We start from the raw sequence: 18,168 nt of genomic DNA, 5'->3' as shown, positions 1-18,168 counted from the left end.
CTTGGTAACCCTCCTCTTTGTCCTCACAGTGCTTACAAACAATGCTTGCACGTGAGGACAAACTGCAACTGTTCTCTTAAGACAGAGCCTCAGACTCCTTACTGGGCACAGTAGGAGATGGTCTGGGTCATCTGTTACAGAACGAAGACTCGAAATCCAGAAAGAGTCAAACCGAGGGTCCAGCACTCCCGGATTCTGAGTCTTAGCAACAAACTCAGGGACGAATCTCAACGTTACCTCCCCCCATCCCCTTGAATGGGCGATGACATACGAGAGACCATGAAGTTCACCAACTCGTTTGGCCGAAGCCAAAGCAAGTAGGAACACCGTCTTCCAAGTCAGGTGGCGATCTGAAGCCTGGCGTAATGGTTCGAAGGGAGGTCTCTTAAGTGACCTGAGGACTCGAACCACGTTCCATGGAGGTGGTCTCACTTCCGACTGAGGACGGGTAAGTTCATAAATTCGTATGAGTAGAGAAAGTTCCAGCGAAGAAGAAATGTCCACTCCTTTGAGCCTGAAGGCAAGACTTAAGGCTGAGCGATAGCCTTTCACTGCCGAGACTGAAAGGCGCATTTCTTCTCGCAAATACACGAAGAACTCCGCTATTGCTGGAATAGTGGCATCGAGTGGAGAGATACCCCTTCCACGACACCAACCACAGAAAACTCTCTACTTTGCCTGGTAGACCCCTGTGGATGACTTTCGCAGGTGTCCAGACATCCTTTTTGCAACTTGCGGCGAAAATCCTCTCTCTGCGAGGAGATGTTGGATAGTCTCCAAGCGTGAAGCCGAAGCGAAGCTACGGCTTTGTGAAAGATGTTGGCTTGTGGTTGTTTGAGTAGCTCGTGTCGTGGAGGGAGTTCTCTCGGGAGTTCTGTTAGGAGTTGCAGAATGTCTGGAAACCATTCCGCGTGATACCATAGCGGAGCTAGAAGGGTCATCGAGAGATTGACCGATATTCTGGTCTTGTTGAGTACCCTCCTCATCAGACAGAACGGGGGAAAGGCGTAAACGTTGATGTTATCCCACCATTGTTGGAAAGCATCTTGCCAGAGGGCCTTGGGGTCCAGGACTGGGGAGCAGTACAGCGGGAGCTTGAAGTTCAATGCTGTAGCGAACAGATTCACAGTCGGGGAACCCCATGAAGTCAGGACTTTGTTGGCTACTAGACGATCCAAAGACCACTCGGTACTCACAATCTGAGACGCCCTGCTCAGACTGTCGGCGAGCACATTCATCTTGCCTGGAATGAAGCGAGCCGATAGTGGAATCGAGTGGACTTCAGTCCATCTCAGTATCTCTACTGCAAGATGGGATAGCTGCTCCGAAAAGGTGCCTCCCTGCTTGTTGATGTAAGCCACTACTGTGGTGTAGTCGCTCATCACCACCACAGGGTGACCTGCCAGGTATTGTTAGAACTGTTGAAGGGCCAGGAATATGGCCTTCATTTCTAGCAGATTTATATGGAGGCACTTTTCTGATTCTGACCACAGGCCTGAGGTCCTTTGGTTCAGAACATGGGACCCCCACCCTTTCTTTGAGGTGCCCGAGAAGAGCATTAAATCCGGGGGGAGGACGAGAAGATCCACTCCCTTTCGTAGGTTCTCGTCTGTCACCCACCACTGAAGGTCCGTCCGTTCCGCAGGACCCATAGGGACCATGACGTCCGGTGAATCGTGTCCTTGATTCCACCGAGACTTGAGTCGCCATTGAAGAGATTTCATTCTGAGACGACCATTGGGAACTAGACGGGCCAAGAAAGAGTGGTGACCGAGGAGACGTAACCATAATTGGGGTGGGAGTTCGTCTCGTCTGAAGAAAGGATTCGCGACCCTCCTCAGCCTTGCTATCCTTTCATCTGATGGGAAGGCTTTGTGGAGGTTGGTGTCTAAGATCATGCCTAGATATACCAGTCTTTGAGTAGGAAGCAGAGAATTCTTCTCGAGATTTACCATGATCCCCAGATCTTGGCAAAGTCCCAGAAGTTTGTCTCGGTGTCAAAAAAGAGTCGACTCCGAGTCTGCTAGGACCCGCCAATCGTCCAGATAACGGAGATGATATCAGGGTGAACACTCTGGTGAAAACCTGAGGTGCTGTGGAGAGACCGAAACACAGCACCTTGAACTGGTAGATCTTCTTGTCTAGGCTGAATCCTAAGTACTTCCTTGAAGACGGATGGACTGGGATCTGGAAGTACGCGTCCTTCAGGTCCAGTGTACACATGAAGTCTTAAGGTCTCACTGCAAGTCTGACCGTGTCTGCCGTCTCCATGCTGAACGGGGTCTGCTTGACAAACCTGTTCAGAGCTGAGAGGTCTATGACTGGTCTCCAGACGCCTTCCTTACAAGAAAGAGTCGACTGAAGCAGCCTGGGGACCCGTCGACGACCTCTTGGAGAGCGCCCTTCTTCAACATGGTCTCGACTTCTGCCCGAAGGGCTTGCCCCTTTACCGATCCTATGGCAAGGGAGCTCAACAACACTGGATTTGCTGTCAGGGGAGGTAGAAATGTTGTGAACGGGACGCGATATCCCTGACTGATTACAGAAATCGTCCAGGAATCGGCCCCGAGTTGCTGCCACCTGATCGCGCAACTTTGTAGGCATCCCCCCACTGGTGACATGCAGGGGGACTGCCAATCATAGCGTTTGCAGCCTCGGCCACTCCCTCTAGGATTTTTCCCTCCCCTGGAGGACTTTTTGCCTTTCCTGTATTTGACAGGAAAGGGCTTCGACACCGTTGTCTTTGCTGCCACTGCCGGTTTCGTTGTCTTGGACGGGCGAGGTTATTGAGATGCTGGAGGTTTATAGGGCTTCGATGTAAGAGCCCTATGTAGGACAGAAGGACTTCCTCCACCTCTCAGCCGCCTGTTCCACATCTTTAGGCTCAAACAAATTCCTCCCCAAGATGGAAGAATGTCTGAGCCTGCTGACCTCGGTGCTGGGGACCTTCGTGTGAAATCTCTCAGACACCGCATCTCGACGCTTCAAGATGGAATTAGCCCACAAGTTCGAGACTTGGTGGGCTAGAAACTCGATGGTACGAGTGCCTGAAAGAAGGAAGGTCTCCAAGGCCTTCCTGGTACTCTCCTTGGACAGGTCCTCGGATTGTAACAGGATGCCGAGAAACCATAGCCAGATGTCCAGCCACGAAGTTGCCTGCATGGCACACTTCGCCACCTTCTCCTGACTGAGGATCTCCGAGGCCGAGAAAGACACTTGCCGATTGGAGTCTCTCTCTAGAGGGACTCCCCTGATATCCCCTGATAAGCTCTTCCACAGAGTGGTGTAAGGGAAGAGCTAAACCAGACTCCTCCATGATCTCAAAGTACCTCCTCTAATGGACACGAGGAGGCGGGAGGAGTTGTTGCCGGCGCTGGAACGGCTGGAGAAGGCAAGCTCGGAGAGCTGGCCCTCGACCTTATTTCTGGCACTCTTAACCCCTTGGGACCACGGCAAAGCCACGCTGGCCTTAAGGGGTTTTTGAGTGCCGAAGACTCAGTCCAGGACCGTGTCCTTGTCCTCTCGAGGGGGAATCTCAGGATCCGCAAACCCTTTGAGATTCCTCATAAGGGTCAGAACCTACCAGACCACATGTTCTGACTCCTGTAGCTCTCCTCCTGTAGGGCTGGCAGAAAAGTCTCCTGTCCCCAAAGGCTCTTCTTTGGGGGACTCGTGTACATTCTCTGTGGGTTTGGCTGGCTCTGGTCTCATCTTCGAGGACAACTTTGGGACAGTCTTAGTGTCTTTCCACTCCCTCCTGAGAGCGATACAGGACTCCAATAGCGATGGCGGGAGGCTCTTCTCCACCCCTACCCATAAGACTTCTCCAAGCCAGGTGGGGTTTCTCCCATTGGTGCGATGGGAGAACGCCTCACCTCACGTGAATCCCGAGGACGGGAAATTCTCGTCCGAAGGGGAAGGAGAGAAAGTCTGGGGGGGGAGGGAGCCTTCCTCAAAGACTTCCGAGGAGCCAGCTTAGCCCTTGGAGAAGTTACCATGTCATCTACTCCTCTCTTCCTCTTCAGGGGGGTCAAAACTGCCGCTGATTTGAGGCCCAACTCAGAGAAAGCAGGCTTAAAGGCCTGCATGACAGCTCTGACAAGGGACCCAAACCAGGGAAGGGGATCGTTCGATCCCTCGGAGTAGAAACCATAACGGGGTCTTCCTGAAAAGAAGAGGAAGAAGGATAGTTCCTGGACCTATCCGGTGTTCTCCCACCCTCCGGTGAGCACGCTGGTCTGCGCTTGCGGGGGGGGAGGTTGAAGACTAAGTCCTGGTTGCACGCTTCCTGCAGCCTCGCGCGTGGGATAACGTTGGGATCCCGCTGAGAATTGCGCTGGTGGTCGCGCTGGCACTCGCGCAATGGGATTTTGCCTGGTTTGCACGCGGGAGATCGTTCGCGCATGGGCGATGGCAAGGGTGCGCAGGCGAGCGATGGTGCGCGGGCGAGCGATGGCGCGCAGGCGAGGGTGCATGTTGGCGCGATGGCGCGCAGGCGAGGGCACGCGATAGCACGCAGGCGAGGGCGTGCGTTGGCGAGGGCATGCGTTGGCGCGTGGGCGAGGCTGCGCGTTGGCGCGTGGGCGAGGCTGCGCGTGGGCGAGGCTGCGCGTGGGCGAGGCTGCGCGTGGGCAAGACTGCGCGTTGGCGCGTGGGCGAGCAATGGCGCGTGGGCGAGCGATGGCGCGTGGGCGAGCGATGACGCGTGGGCGAGCGATGGCGCGTGGGCGAGCGATGGCGCGTAGGCGAGCGATGGCGCGTGGGCGAGCGATGGCGCGTGGGCGAGCAATGGCGCGGGGGCAAGCAATGGCGCGCAGGAGATGGAGCGCGTGGGTGCGCAGGTGATCGATGGCGCGCTGAGGCGCGTTCTGGAGAATGCCTAGGGCGCGCAGTAGGTTGGACAAGCGTTCACGCGTGCGGAAGCGATTGCTCGCGCAGGATCCCGATGAGCCCGTGAGGGTGAAAGCGTTGGGCGCGCGCGCAGGGGATATATCCCGGGCGTGCAAGAGGGCGCACATCTGCAACTGGAGAACGCGGAGGGCACGCGTTGGTGACTGCGCGTGTAGGTGAAGGCTGGCGAGCAGGCGGGGTCTGATGACTCGTCGGTGTTTGCCGACGCGTTGGAGAGCGCTGGCGAGCAGGGGAAGAAGGTATCTTCTCTCCTGCGCCCAGATCCAAAGATCGTGGGCGTACAGGAGAACATTGGCGTGTAGGCGAGCGCTGGCGCGCAGGAGATCGTGGGCGCGCAGGAGATCGTGGGCGCGCAGGAGATCGTGGGCGCGCAGGAGATCGTGGGCGCGCAGGAGATCGTGGGCGCGCAGGAGATCGTGGGCGCGCAGGAGATCGTGGGCGCGCAGGAGATCGTGGGCGCGCAGGAGATCGTGGGCGCGCAGGAGATCGTGGGCGCGCAGGAGATCGTGGGCGCGCAGGAGATCGTGGGCGCGCAGGAGATCGTGGGCGCGCAGGAGATCGTGGGCGCGCAGGAGATCGTGGGCGCGCAGGAGATCGTGGGCGCGCATGGCGCGCAGGAGATCGTGGGCGCGCAGGAGATCGTGGGCGCGCATGGCGCGCAGGAGATCGTGGGCGCGCAGGAGATCGTGGGCGCGCATGGCGCGCAGGAGATCGTGGGCGCGCAGGAGATCGTGGGCGCGCAGGAGATCGTGGGCGCGCATGGCGCGCAGGAGATCGTGGGCGCGCAGGAGATCGTGGGCGCGCAGGAGATCGTGGGCGCGCATGGCGCGCAGGAGATCGTGGGCGCGCATAGCGCGCATCAGGATGAGGGCGAGCAGTGGCGCATGGCGAGCAGGTGAGCGCTGGCGCACAGGAGATCGTTGGCGCGCAAATGAGCGCTAGCGCGCAAATGAGCGCTAGCGCGTTGTCTCTGGAACAGGTGCTCGCTGGTGTGTTGTCTCCGGATCAGCAGCTCTAGAGCGCTTGCGCGCAATCGCGCGCCGGAGAACGTTGGCGCGCAGGGGATACCTGGCGCTTAAGGGACTTTGACACAATGTGAGAAAGTCCCTTTTGCCCCGAAGGGACCGTTGCCCGTTTGATAAGAGTATGCGTGGGCGCCCACAGCGCATCGGCAGCCAGGAAAGGCGACGGCAGGTCAGCAGGTCTGGCAGGAGTAGGAGATCGCGAACAATCAGCGGAGAGGTCCAGGGATGCAGCTGGAACGGTCGGTGAACGACGGCGAGGTTCCTCTAAGGCGGACTGCGGCGAAGACGAGCCGAAGAGGCGCCTCGTAACACCCTTGTGAGGTGAAGGAAGGCCTCTACGGCGGAGGGGACATAAGGTGTGTGGATCCGTGTCGACCGCCAACATATAAGTTCCACAAGGGCGGTCAAGTAAGCTGGGACACTTCCGCATCACAGAGGCCAACTTCCATACACTGTCAAAAAGAAAAAGCAAACAAAGATTAATAGCTGTCAGTGTAGGCGAGGGTGATAGCGGACACGTCAGTCTAGCACCAGAGCCGAGAGCAAAGTGAACTCAGCACAGGTGTGTGTGAGGAGGGGGGGGTAGCAAGCTACCCCTCCCTAACCCCCGCTAACTAGCGGTGGGGTAGTAAACCCTCGTTAAAATTCTAATGGCTCGTCATTTCAGCTACGCCGAAAGTAATTACCATATTAAATAGCGTGGTTTGTATTTCAGTTACGGAACAAAGAATATATTTCCCTAAATTATAAAAATTTAAATACTTATGCTTAGTAAGTTAATATTTTAAACATTTCTTGCAAGAAAAAGAAAATTTCCATATTTGCAAGTCATACTAAGTAGATTACGTCACAGGATTGTGACGTCATCGCTATGGCAGACTGATTTCCTTCAAGGCATCCAGATCTCGCCCTGCTAAGAGTTTACATCACATAACTGTGACGTCATAATGTTTTAATGTTTAAATGTTTTTCTTTCCATTATATCTTTAAGAGTTATTCGTTGTTAATAAAGTAGGGGGAAAAAATTCCTTGATCCTATCCATTTCAATCTTACGAACATAAAGAAAACAAATACACACATGCCCTCTGCTACATACTGTGTAGGAATCAAGAGCAGCTTGAAAGCCAGTCTATCCCAACACACAAAATTTAACAACAGAGGAGCCGACTTTAAAATAAAGTTAGATTAAACTGTCCAAGTTGGACTAACAAAAAACTATCTTATTTCGTGTGAAAAGGAAAATCCAATATCTTCGAGAGTTGAAAGGCAGCGAAAGCCATTAACAATAATCAGACAAAGGTACTTGACCAAATTGTAGAAAAAAGTAATATATCAGCAAAACGAATTTCATAGGTGTTGACTCGATCAACGTCAGGGAATTTCTGAGGAATGTTGAGAATGGTTCTAGTAACCTATGAGAGATGGCGCTCATGTATAACCACCTACTGTCATGGCAGCGATTGCCGCGAAATATGAATTTCTGCCGTGCGCGCGACGAAACGCGGGATTTAAGCTATATATATGTAACTACCAGGGAAGTTATATATAAAAATATGCAGTTATAGAAGCGATCATTTCCCCTTTGGTTTACCCCTCCTCTTTATGCGAGGGGCTAGCCAGGGTTCATTACACAGAAGCAGATGTCTGGTTACCTAAGGGCGGGGTTTGAAACATTCGTAAACATAATGTTGCCCACGATGTTGCTATCGTTCTTTTAACGTCAGCTAACAATGTTATTTCAGGACTAATTGTTCGAAACAATAACCCTGTAAGGATAGAATAAAGAGTCTTGGAAGCCTATAGTTTAAAACAGCAAGACGTTATAACCGGGGTACAATGACGGGGGAGGCTGACTCCATCAAACGGTAGAACCCGAGTTTAAGACAATAACCTCGCGGTTTTGTCTTGGCTAGAGCGCATGAAGTTTTAACAACACTCATTGAAGTTCTGTAAAACTTCTCGGTAACGAGTCTCCCAAAAAGGGTGAAGTCTCGTATGTGGGGGTTGCTTCAAGAAGGCCAGACATAATTGCCATCGACCGCTTACCCGAAGGAGTTGCCATCGAACGCTTTCTCGCTAGTTAGAAGACTAACGTCTAATTCAGGCAAGGCCTGCCAGGGGAAATGAACTGGAATGTAAAGAAGTTTTCATTCCCAGCTCATTTCCGTCTGCTAACCAAACCACTCGAAGTTGGAAGGTGGAGGGAAGATGACCGTGGTTCGTTCGAAAACGAAAGGATCGGTGCTGGTGAAACCAGACTAGCTGGGAGTGTAGAGTGACTTAATAAGTCACACATTTGGAAGACCCATCCCGTAGGAGGGGGGAGGTCGACCATAAAGTTTTCAGAAAAACTCTGGATCACCGAAACCGAGAGATTCGGATGAGAACCTAGGGGCTCAGAATCTATTTGTGAATTCCTTTCTTACAACCTTAAGGGATGTTGTGCCGAGAACCCGCAGGAACTCTGTCACTGATTCCGGATGGAATTTTCAAGAATCGTGTTACGTGACCAGGACCCAAAGGAACTGTGTCATAGTTACCTGTAGAGATTCGGAAACCCCTAGACAGTAGACATCCCTCTTGTCATAAGAGTAAAACCCTTGATGACGATGGGCGCGCGCGAACACTTCACGGGACAAGAGTTGGAAAACTCTCTGTCATAAGAGTACTGTAAAACTCTTGTGCACGCAAGAACACGTCGCGCAACGAGATTTCGAAAAATGATATTTTCATTATAAAATAAATTTTTGAATATACTTACCCGGTGAATATATAAATAGCTGACGTCTCCGACGGCCCGACAGATTCCAAAAAACTCGCGAGCGATCGCCATGAAGGTTGCGGGTGTGCTCACCAGCGCCGACTATCGGCCAGATACTGCATATACTTCTCAACCACTCCAGTTCTTCTCAGTCCGCAGGGTCTTTATCGGGGAGGAAGGGAGGGCCTTTAATATTATATATTCACCGGGTAAGTATATTCAAAAATTTATTTTATAATGAAAATATCATTTTTAAATATTAAACTTAGCCAGTGAATATATAAATAGCTGATTCACACCCATGGTGGTGGGTAGAGACCAGTATTATGACAATAAAGGCGTATATGCTCGAGTTTTTGACAAATATTTCATAAAAACAAACTTAAGTATAGGTACCTGGTAAGGAAGCTGACTCTGATGATTACTCTGCCTCATTAGTCCGCTTTCCTCACGAAGCCCAGCCATCCTCTCAGGATGCTGAAAGACTCCCAGGAGCTGTTATATCCAGGGCGAACACCCCTATAACAGGACCTCATCAATACCCTTAATCTGGGCGCTCTCAAGAAACAACATTTTGACCACCCGCCAAATCAAAAAGATTGCGAAAGACTTCTTAGTCTCCCGTACAACCTTCAGCCACTACTGCACTCGCTGCTTACGAATGGTCCCAGTGTGTAGCAGTCCTCATAAAGAGTCTGGACATCTTTCAAGTAATATGAAGCGAATACCGACTTGCCTCTCCAAAAGGTCGCGTCCATAACACTTTTAATGGATCTATTTTGCTTAAACGCTACTGAAGTTGCTATCGCTCTAACTTCATGAGCCTTGACTTTAAGTAAATTACGATCCTTCTCACTTACATAAGTGTGTGCCTCCCGAATCAAAAGTCTAATAAAATAAGACCACGCATTCTTAGACATGGGCAAAGAGGGCTTTTTAACGGAGCACCATAAAGCCTCTGAACAACCACGTAGCGGTTTAGTTCTGGATAAATAAAATTTAAGAGCTCTAACGGGGCACAGCACTCAACTTCATTCCCCACAATCTCAGAAAGACTGGGGATTTCAAATGATTTAGGCCAAGGACGAGACGGAAGTTCATTCTTGGCCAAAAAACCAAGTTGAAGAGTGCATACTGCTTTATTAGTGGAGAAGCTGATGTTCTTGCTAAAAGCATGTATCTCACTAACCCTTTAGCCGAAGCCAAGCTCACCAAAAAAAGTGTCTTGAGGGTAAGATCCTTCAGGGAGGCTGAATTTAATGGTTCAAACCTGTCTGACATAAGGAACTGTAGGACCACGTCCAAGTTCCAAGCAGGAGTCGAAATATGACGCTCCTTGGAAGTCTCGAAAGACTTAAGCAGGTCTTGGAGATCTTTGTTAGTAGAAAGATCCAAATCCCTATGCCTGAAAACAGAAGCTAACATGCTTCTGTAGCCTTTAATGGTGGATGCAGAGAGGGAGCGACCGTTTCTCAGAAAGCAGAAAATCCGCAATCTGTGCTACAGAGGCACTTGGAAGAGGAAATAGAGGAGGACTTGCACCAGTCTCTAAATACCTCCCATTTCGACTGATAGATCCTGATGGTAGAGGATCTTCTAGCCCTCGCGATCGCTCTAGCTGCCTCCTTCGAAAACCCTAGAGCTCAAGAGAGTCTTTCGATAGTCTGAAGGCAGTTAGACGAAGCGTGGGGAGGCTTTGATGAAATCTCTTTACGTGAGGCTGTCGCAAGAGATCCATCCGCAACGGCAGACTTCTTGGAACGTCTACCAGCCATAGAAGTACCTCTGTGAACCACTCTCTCGCGGGCCAGAGTGGAGCAACCAACGTCAACCTGGTCCCTTCGTGAGAGGTGAACTTCTGCAGCACCTTGTTTAGGATCTTGAAAAGGTGGAAAGGCATAAACGTCCAGGTGAGACCAGTCCAGCAGGAAAGCGTCTATGTGGGCTGCCTCTGGATCTGGAACTGGAAAGCAGTAAGTCGAGAGCCTCTTTGTCAGTGAAGTCGCAAAAAGATCTATGGTGGGTTGACCCCATGTCATCCATAGCTTCTCGCACACAGTCTTGAGCAACGTCCACTCCATGGAGATGACTTGTCCTCTTCTGCTGAGGCAGTCCGCCAAGACATTCATTTTTCCTTGCACAAATCTCGTCAAAAGAGAGATGTTACTTGCCTTAAATGGAGTTCCTTCTGATCCGTGGACCAAAGACCCGAGCATTCCAGACTGTCCAGTGGAGCTCCCTAACCCAAATCCGATGCTTCTGAATACAACACATGGTTTGGGTTCTTGATCGCAAGAGAAAAACCTTCTCGAAGTCTGATGTTGCTGTCCCACCAAGTCAGACATGTCTAGACTGAGTTGGATATTGGGAAAGAGATACTCTCTAAGCCCTTCTCCTTGTTCCAATGGTTTAGGTGAAATTGGAGAGGGCAAAGGTTGAGTCTCCCCAGAGAGATAAACTACTCCAGCGATGAAAGAGTTCCCACGAGGCTCGTTCAAACTCTTACAGAGCAACTGTTTTTCTCTTGCAAGTGACGGACTTTTAACAGAGCTTGTTCCATTCTTGTGGGGGACGAAAAGGCCCGAAAAATCCGACACTGTATCTCCATTCCCAAATAAAGAATAGTCTGGGATGGAGTACTGTAAGTTACGACTTCTTTACGTTCACTATAAGACCTAGCTCCTTGGTTAGGTCTAATGTCCATTAGAGGCTCTCCAGACAGCGATTTAATGACGACGCCCTGATTAGCCAGTCGTCAAAATAAAGGGAGGCTCTGAATCCTCAAAAAATGTAGAAAGCTTGCTACATTTTGCAAGGGCCTTGTAAAAACAAGAGCAGGAGGAATGAGGCCGAAGCACAGTGCTCGAAATTGGTACATTACTTTCCCGTCCACAAACCTCAGATGTTGTTGAAAGTTTGGATGAATCGGGATGTGGAAGTATGCATCCTGAAGGTCGAGAGAGACCATCCAGTCGCCTTCCCTTACTGCTGCCAAGACGGATTTGGTAGTCTTCATCGTGAACTTTGTCTTGACAATGAACACATTGAGCGCACTTACATCTTAAGTACTCCTGCAGTGAACGTGGCTGCCAGATCATTGGAGCCATCCCTGATAGCCTTGTTCATGCATGACATAATTGTACAGCAATACACTGACAGCTGGAGAGACCTTCTTACTTAAGGCTCCCAGGGACCAATCCAACAAATAAAAACTTCAAACGCTCGAAAAAAACTCCTAACAGGAGATGGTCTACCTCTGAAGCAGACCAAAAAATCTTGGAGCATCTCATGGCTAGACGACGAGGAGAGTCCACAAGGCTTAAGAAGTCTCCCTGGGCAGAGGCAGGTACTCCCAAGCCGAGAACTTCTGTGTCACACCAGACGCCCGAGCGAGAAGCTAATAAAGAAGGAGGAAAAGCAAAAGCAGACTTTCCTAAACTTCTCCTGGATTCCAACCAGTCTCCCAATAAGAGCATGGCCCTCTTGGAAGAACAAGAGAGAACTGACTTCGTAATTGTAGGAGTCGAAGAAAGTCATGCCAAGAGTAAACTCAGACGGCGGAGCAGCCGTTACAAAACGAGTAGGACAAAATTTCACTAAAGAAATTCATAATTATAAAACAAGGGATTGTTGGACCACCCTAGGTTACTCCTCTTCTGAAAGACTCCCCAAAGGAACATTAGTTGAAAGGGGGTCATCAACTTCTTCAGAAGGCACATCATCTGATAAATCTAAAGTCTTGCGAGAAGGAGATTTATATTCAGAATGACGTGAAGGAAAAGCCTGACAGGCTACATCAACTTGTATATGAACAGAAGTTAAAGTTGGAGTGTCGATGTCACGTTGTGACTGCAGAGAATGTTATTCTACTACACGTCGTGACAGAAGTAACTGACGTTCAAACATCCCGTAGTAACAGCGGTGACTGCTGTTCGATGCTATATCGTGACTACGATGACTGACCCTCGACGTCACGTCATGTCTACGGTGTCTACCGCTCAACGTCACGTCGTGACTGCGGTGTCTGCAGCTCAAAGTCACGCTGTGACTGCGGTGGCTGACGTTCAAAGCGATCAAAGTTACATCGAGATTTATGCTCCGCATCTCGCTTAACAGCAAAGCTGTCACTAGGGATAACGTCAGCGTGGTGTAACAAAGCTCGTTTAGAAGGTTGAAGACCCGAATCACGTATCCCAGAACCGTGACGTACAAAAAGCAAAGGATCCTTTCGCACAGGAACAGGATCGAAAGCTTCTATTAAAGAAGAAAGCTTTAACAGCATATCTTGCAAAACACTTAACTTCGGATCAACCTGTGACTGCGGTGGCTGACGTTCAAACGTCACGTAGTAACAGCGGTGACTGCTGATCGATGCTATATCGTGACTACGGTGACTGACACTCGACGTCACGTTGCGTCTACGGTGTCTACCGCTCAACGTCACGTCGAGTCTGTGGCAGAAACGTCTGTACATGAACGTCATCGCTATGAACGGGACTCTTATGATGACTACAGCCAGGACGTTGAACTTGTTCTGAAGGAACTAATAAACGTTTCAACCGTCTCGAAACCTTACGCCCAGGCTTTTAAAGAGATGAATCATCGGAAGACGAGGAGAAACTTCGTCTCTCCGTCTTATGGCAAGGACGTGCTTGACGACCAACGTCTGATACCTTTGAGGGAACGTCTGTTCGTTGGTTTACACTCCTCACTCCCTTAGGTCCTACAACATTCCTTCTCCCTGGTGCAGGGGAGCCTGAAAGAGGTCTCGGACTAGGCAAGTGACAAGCACGAACAAACGAACCTTCCGCAACACATGTTTTTTTTGCACTTAATTCACTGATATCGCATTTTTTAACAATTTCACATTAGACATGAATAAAACTGATTTCTACCTGAAGCACGCAATTCTCCCTTAAATCAAAAGGTTAGAATTGCGAAATGAGTCGTATAATGTAAGCACATTAGTACAAAATGAAACACTCATGCAAAAATCAATAAATATATACATATATATCGAATAAAACGGAAATATATAAAGTTAAAAAGATCAGTGACTGGGGATGAGACTAAACACTAGTTCACTAAGGACTATGTTTCCAATATCTCACCGTACAGTGCCTTGGGAAGAGAATAAAAACTAAAACGTTTTATCCTCTCTCCCCGTACAGAGACTTGGGACGAGAGTAAGAACAACGTTACTCGCTCCCAAACTCCTTGTACAGAGACTTGGGACGAGAATAAAGATCGGATCGTTCTCCCTCTCTCTCTCTCTCGGGACGAGAATAAAGATCGGATCGTCCTCTCTTTCTCTCTCTCTCTCTCTCTCTCGTCATTCACAAGAGAATGGCCCACTCACTCTTCGTCAATTACAGGTTATTTGACTAAAGGAAAAAACTGAAAGGACTAAGAAAATGAAAATTAACATGTTCCTTTAAATTAGTATCTAAAAAACTTAACAGTTTGAAAGAAGAATGAACAAAACGTCAAAATCGATTCACTCTTTCTGCAAAGTGAAACCGTGATTCTCTCTTTCTCTATCGTAACGATAGAGCGCAAACTGCGTTGCACAAATAAACCAAACGTTAGTTCATCTTTGAAAAACAGCACGAAGACTATCCAAAGAATAAATTTCTTAAAATATTTTCTAAAAATATTCATCTCATCACTCTTACAGAGCAACTGTTTTTATCTAAACAAAAATAAAAGTTGAATGGGCTCAACGTTGTTTAACTCCGTTTTCCAAGTCAGGACCGCCTACAAAGAATAGGTAAAGGCCGCATATAAACAAAAACATAAAATTTATCTCGATGTTTAGTATAAATGGAAAGCTAATTGAAGAGGCCTAATAAAGGCGGGTGAGATATAAAATATATAGAGGTAAATCTATAAATATCAACAATAATTTATAAAGTGATAAAATAATTACTAAAAGCCTTTAACACACTTCCGTACACTGAGGGAAGGGTCGGCCATCTTTTCTCTATGGAAAAACCAGAGCGAGATTAAAAAAAGCAAGGGCAAAAAACTTTTCCTCTCCTTTCAAAAGCATTTCTTTTGAAGATAGTATTGAATAATCCAACACGGCGAAAGCAATAAAACCAAAACCAAGTACTTCACCAATTCGGTAGAAAACTCGAGGTCTAGAGCGAGCGGAACCAACGTTGTCGGTGACACCGACAGAGAAGAACTGGAGTGGTTGAGAAGTATATGCGGTATCTGGCCGATAGTCGGCGCTGGTGGGCACACCCGCAACCTTCATGGCGATCGCTCGCGAGTTTTTTGGAATCTGTCGGGCCGTCTGAGACGTCAGCTATTTATATATTCACCGGCTAAGTTTAATATTTAAAAACTCTCTATTATAAGAGTTGTTCGCGCACTTCAACCGATTGCGTGTGCCTAGTTGTTCGTGCGCGCCAAGGTGGTCGTATGCGTCAATATGGTCGTGAGTGCGCGCCATTATGGTCGTGCGTGCGCGCCAATACGGTTGTGCACGCGCGCCAATATGGTTGTGCGCGCCAAATCAGTCGTGTGCGCCAGTCCGATCGTGCGCGCCAGATCGGCCGTGCACGCCAAATTGGTCGTGCGCGCCAGATCGGCCGTGCGCGCCAAATTGGCCGTGCGCGCCAGATCGGCCGTGCGCGCCAAATTGGTCGTGCGCGCCAGATCGGCCGTGCGCGCCAAATTGGTCGTGCGCGCCAGATCGGCCGTGCGCGCCACATCAGCCGTGTGCGCCACATCAGCCGTGCGCGCCAATCCGGTCATGCCAGATCGTCCATGTGCGCATAAGGTTGGTGTGCACGCATAAGGCTGGTCATGCGCGACAAATTGGGCATGCGCGCCAATTTGCGCACGAGAGCTCTAAGTGTGGCGAGAGTACTCACTACTACGTTCACCCGAAGGACCTGTTTTGTGAGAGCGCAAACAATCAACACGAGAGTCGAGAGTTCGCAAACTCTCTCATATAAGTATGGATATGATCACAACCCCAAAAGGTTCAGTGTGAACTGCATTGTGAGACCCCGAAGGGTCAGCGCAAACGAGAAACGATAGAAACTGTCACGAGACCCCGAAGGATCAACATGACTAAGGGCACGAGAGACCAAAGGCCTAACGTAGCCTGTGTTGCAGGACCCCGAAGGATCAGGGCAACGAGAAACCGAAGTTTCCCTGTCACAAAACGAAGTTTCCCTGTCACAAAACACCGAAGTGTCAGAGTGACTAAAGTTACGAGAGCGCAAGGGTTCAGAGTGACTAAAGTTACGAGAGCGCAAGGGTTCAGCGTAACTAATGTTACGAGACCCCGAAGGGTCAGCGTAACGAAAAACCGAAGTTTCCCTGTCACAAAACAACAAAGTGTCAGAGTGACTAAAGTTACGAGAGCCCAAGGGTTCAGCGTAACTAATGTTACGAGACTCCGAAGGGTTAGCGTAACGAGAAACCGAAGTTTCCCAGTCACAAAACACCAAAGCATCAAGAGTGACTAAAGTTATGAGAGCCCAAGAGGTCAGCGTAAATAATGTTACGAAACCCCGAAGGGTCAGCGTAACGAGGAACCTAGGTTTCTCTGTAACGAGACCCCGAAAGGTCAGCGTGATTGATGGTACAGTACAAGTTCCCAAAGGCTCAATGTTACCATCGTTATGAGAGCCCGAAGGTTCAGCGTAAATGAAACCCGAAGTTTCGAGCGGAGTCCCGAAGGACTCCTACTGTCATGAGAACCCAAAGGATCAACATGACGAGAGCCCGAAGTCTCACAATCACACCAGCCAAAAGCGTGATCGTAACGAGACCCCGAAGGGTCAAGGAGAACCAGAGGTTCAAATATAACACCTCCGCATAAGAGGTTTGTTCTCCCGAAGGAGAACGTTGCTTAAGATAAGGCTCTCGCTCCGCCCCTGAAGGAGAAACATAAGCGTAACGGGGGACCGCCGATGTTCAGAGGCGGTCTTCTCTCGAGAACGAGAGACTCGTTCCCCCGAAGGGCTAACCTGCTTCGAGGAAAGCTCTGCCACCGCCCCTGGTGGATCAGCAAACTCCTACAAGTTATTTCTCGCGAACGAGAAGGAAGTTCTCCCAAAGGAGATCGCCTAAGACAAGCTTTCCCCCAGCTCTATGGGAATAAAGCGTAGGCGTAAGATATCTCTCTTACGAACGAGGGAGAAGTCCTCCTGGAGGAGGACATCGCCTAAGACAAGCTTTCTCCCAGCTCTATGGGAAAAATGCGTAGGCTTAATAATATCTCTCTCGCGAACGAGAGAGAAGTACTCCCGAAGAAGGACATCGCCTAAGACAAGCTTTCTCCCAGATCTATGGGAAAAAAGCGTAGGCGTAAAAAACTCTCTCTCGTGAACGAAAGAGAAGTCCTCCCAAAGGAGGACATCGCCTAAGGCAAGCTTTCTCCCAGTTCTATGTGAAAAAAGCGTAGGCGTAATAATCTCGCTCGCGAACGAGAGAAAAGTCCTCCCGCAGGTTTCTCCCATCTCTATGGGAAAAAAGCGTAGGCAAAAAAAAAAATCTCTCTTGCGAGAGAGAGAAAGAGAGAGAGAGAGAGAGAGAGAGAGAGAGAGAGAGAGAGAGAGAGAGAGAGAGAGAGAGAGAGAGAGAGAGAGAGAGAGAGAAAGTTTCCCTCGAAGGAGGAACAAGTTGAAGGTTGACAGCGAATGCTACCTCGTAACATGGGCAGCTCACGAGCTACCACATGGAGCGCATGATAACGTAGCAGTCGGCCTTGTGTTCTACGTCGCTGCTACCTGTGAAAAAGGAAGTTGTGATCAATTACAATTTATGTTCCGCTGCACAAAATACACTTCGGGGAATAAGTCACCTTCCTTGTAAGATAATTCCTAGAAAGGGAGCTAAACTGTTATACACTTTAATTCAGTAATGAAACAAACACACGTCAGTGTTGAGAACCTGCCGACCATAAGCGCAGGGTAGGGCGGCAATGACAACTCCCTTAGGGCGGAGGCAGTCGGATACGTTGTCAACAATAGTTAAAATTACAAGAATCTAACAACATAAACCTATATTTCTATTTATACATATACACACTCATATATATGTAAGATAAATGAAAAAAAAAAAAAACAAGGCAAGTCTTTACAGGAGAGAAAGGCAGCATGTCCGTCCTCTACCGAACCATAAAGTAAAGTGGTTACTAAAGTGGTTACTCAGCCGAGAGGTGTGAGTGAGCAGTGTAGCCAGTCTACCCAAACCCCCACCCGCTAACTAGCGGATGGGGTAGTTATCCTTCACTAAAATTATCATGGTTCGTCATTCAGCTACGCCGAAAGTACACTCTATAAATAGCAGAGGGTTTGTATCTACGCCGGAACAAATAAAGAATTTCAGTTTTGAAATAATATCTGCAATACTGGACTTTTTTATATAGCATATGTTCAACACTATAGGCAATCCTGCATCGATATTTATTACCTACTATGCAACCTAAAGTGCAAATTTAGGAA

At 49.2% G+C, this 18,168-nt stretch overlaps 1 long non-coding RNA gene across 1 annotated transcript in view; it reads right to left on the bottom strand.

Annotated features, from left to right (window-relative positions):
- LOC137645270 (uncharacterized) overlaps positions 1-18,168 on the bottom strand; it is an 86,678-nt gene that overhangs the window by 45,410 nt on the left and 23,100 nt on the right. The window lies entirely within an intron of this gene.

The sequence above is a fragment of the Palaemon carinicauda genome, chromosome 1 (genome assembly GCF_036898095.1).
Source record: "Palaemon carinicauda isolate YSFRI2023 chromosome 1, ASM3689809v2, whole genome shotgun sequence".
NCBI classification, from domain to species: domain Eukaryota; kingdom Metazoa; phylum Arthropoda; class Malacostraca; order Decapoda; family Palaemonidae; genus Palaemon; species Palaemon carinicauda.
Note: the sequence above shows the minus strand (reverse complement) of the source record. Positions and strands in the feature narration are given on the sequence as shown.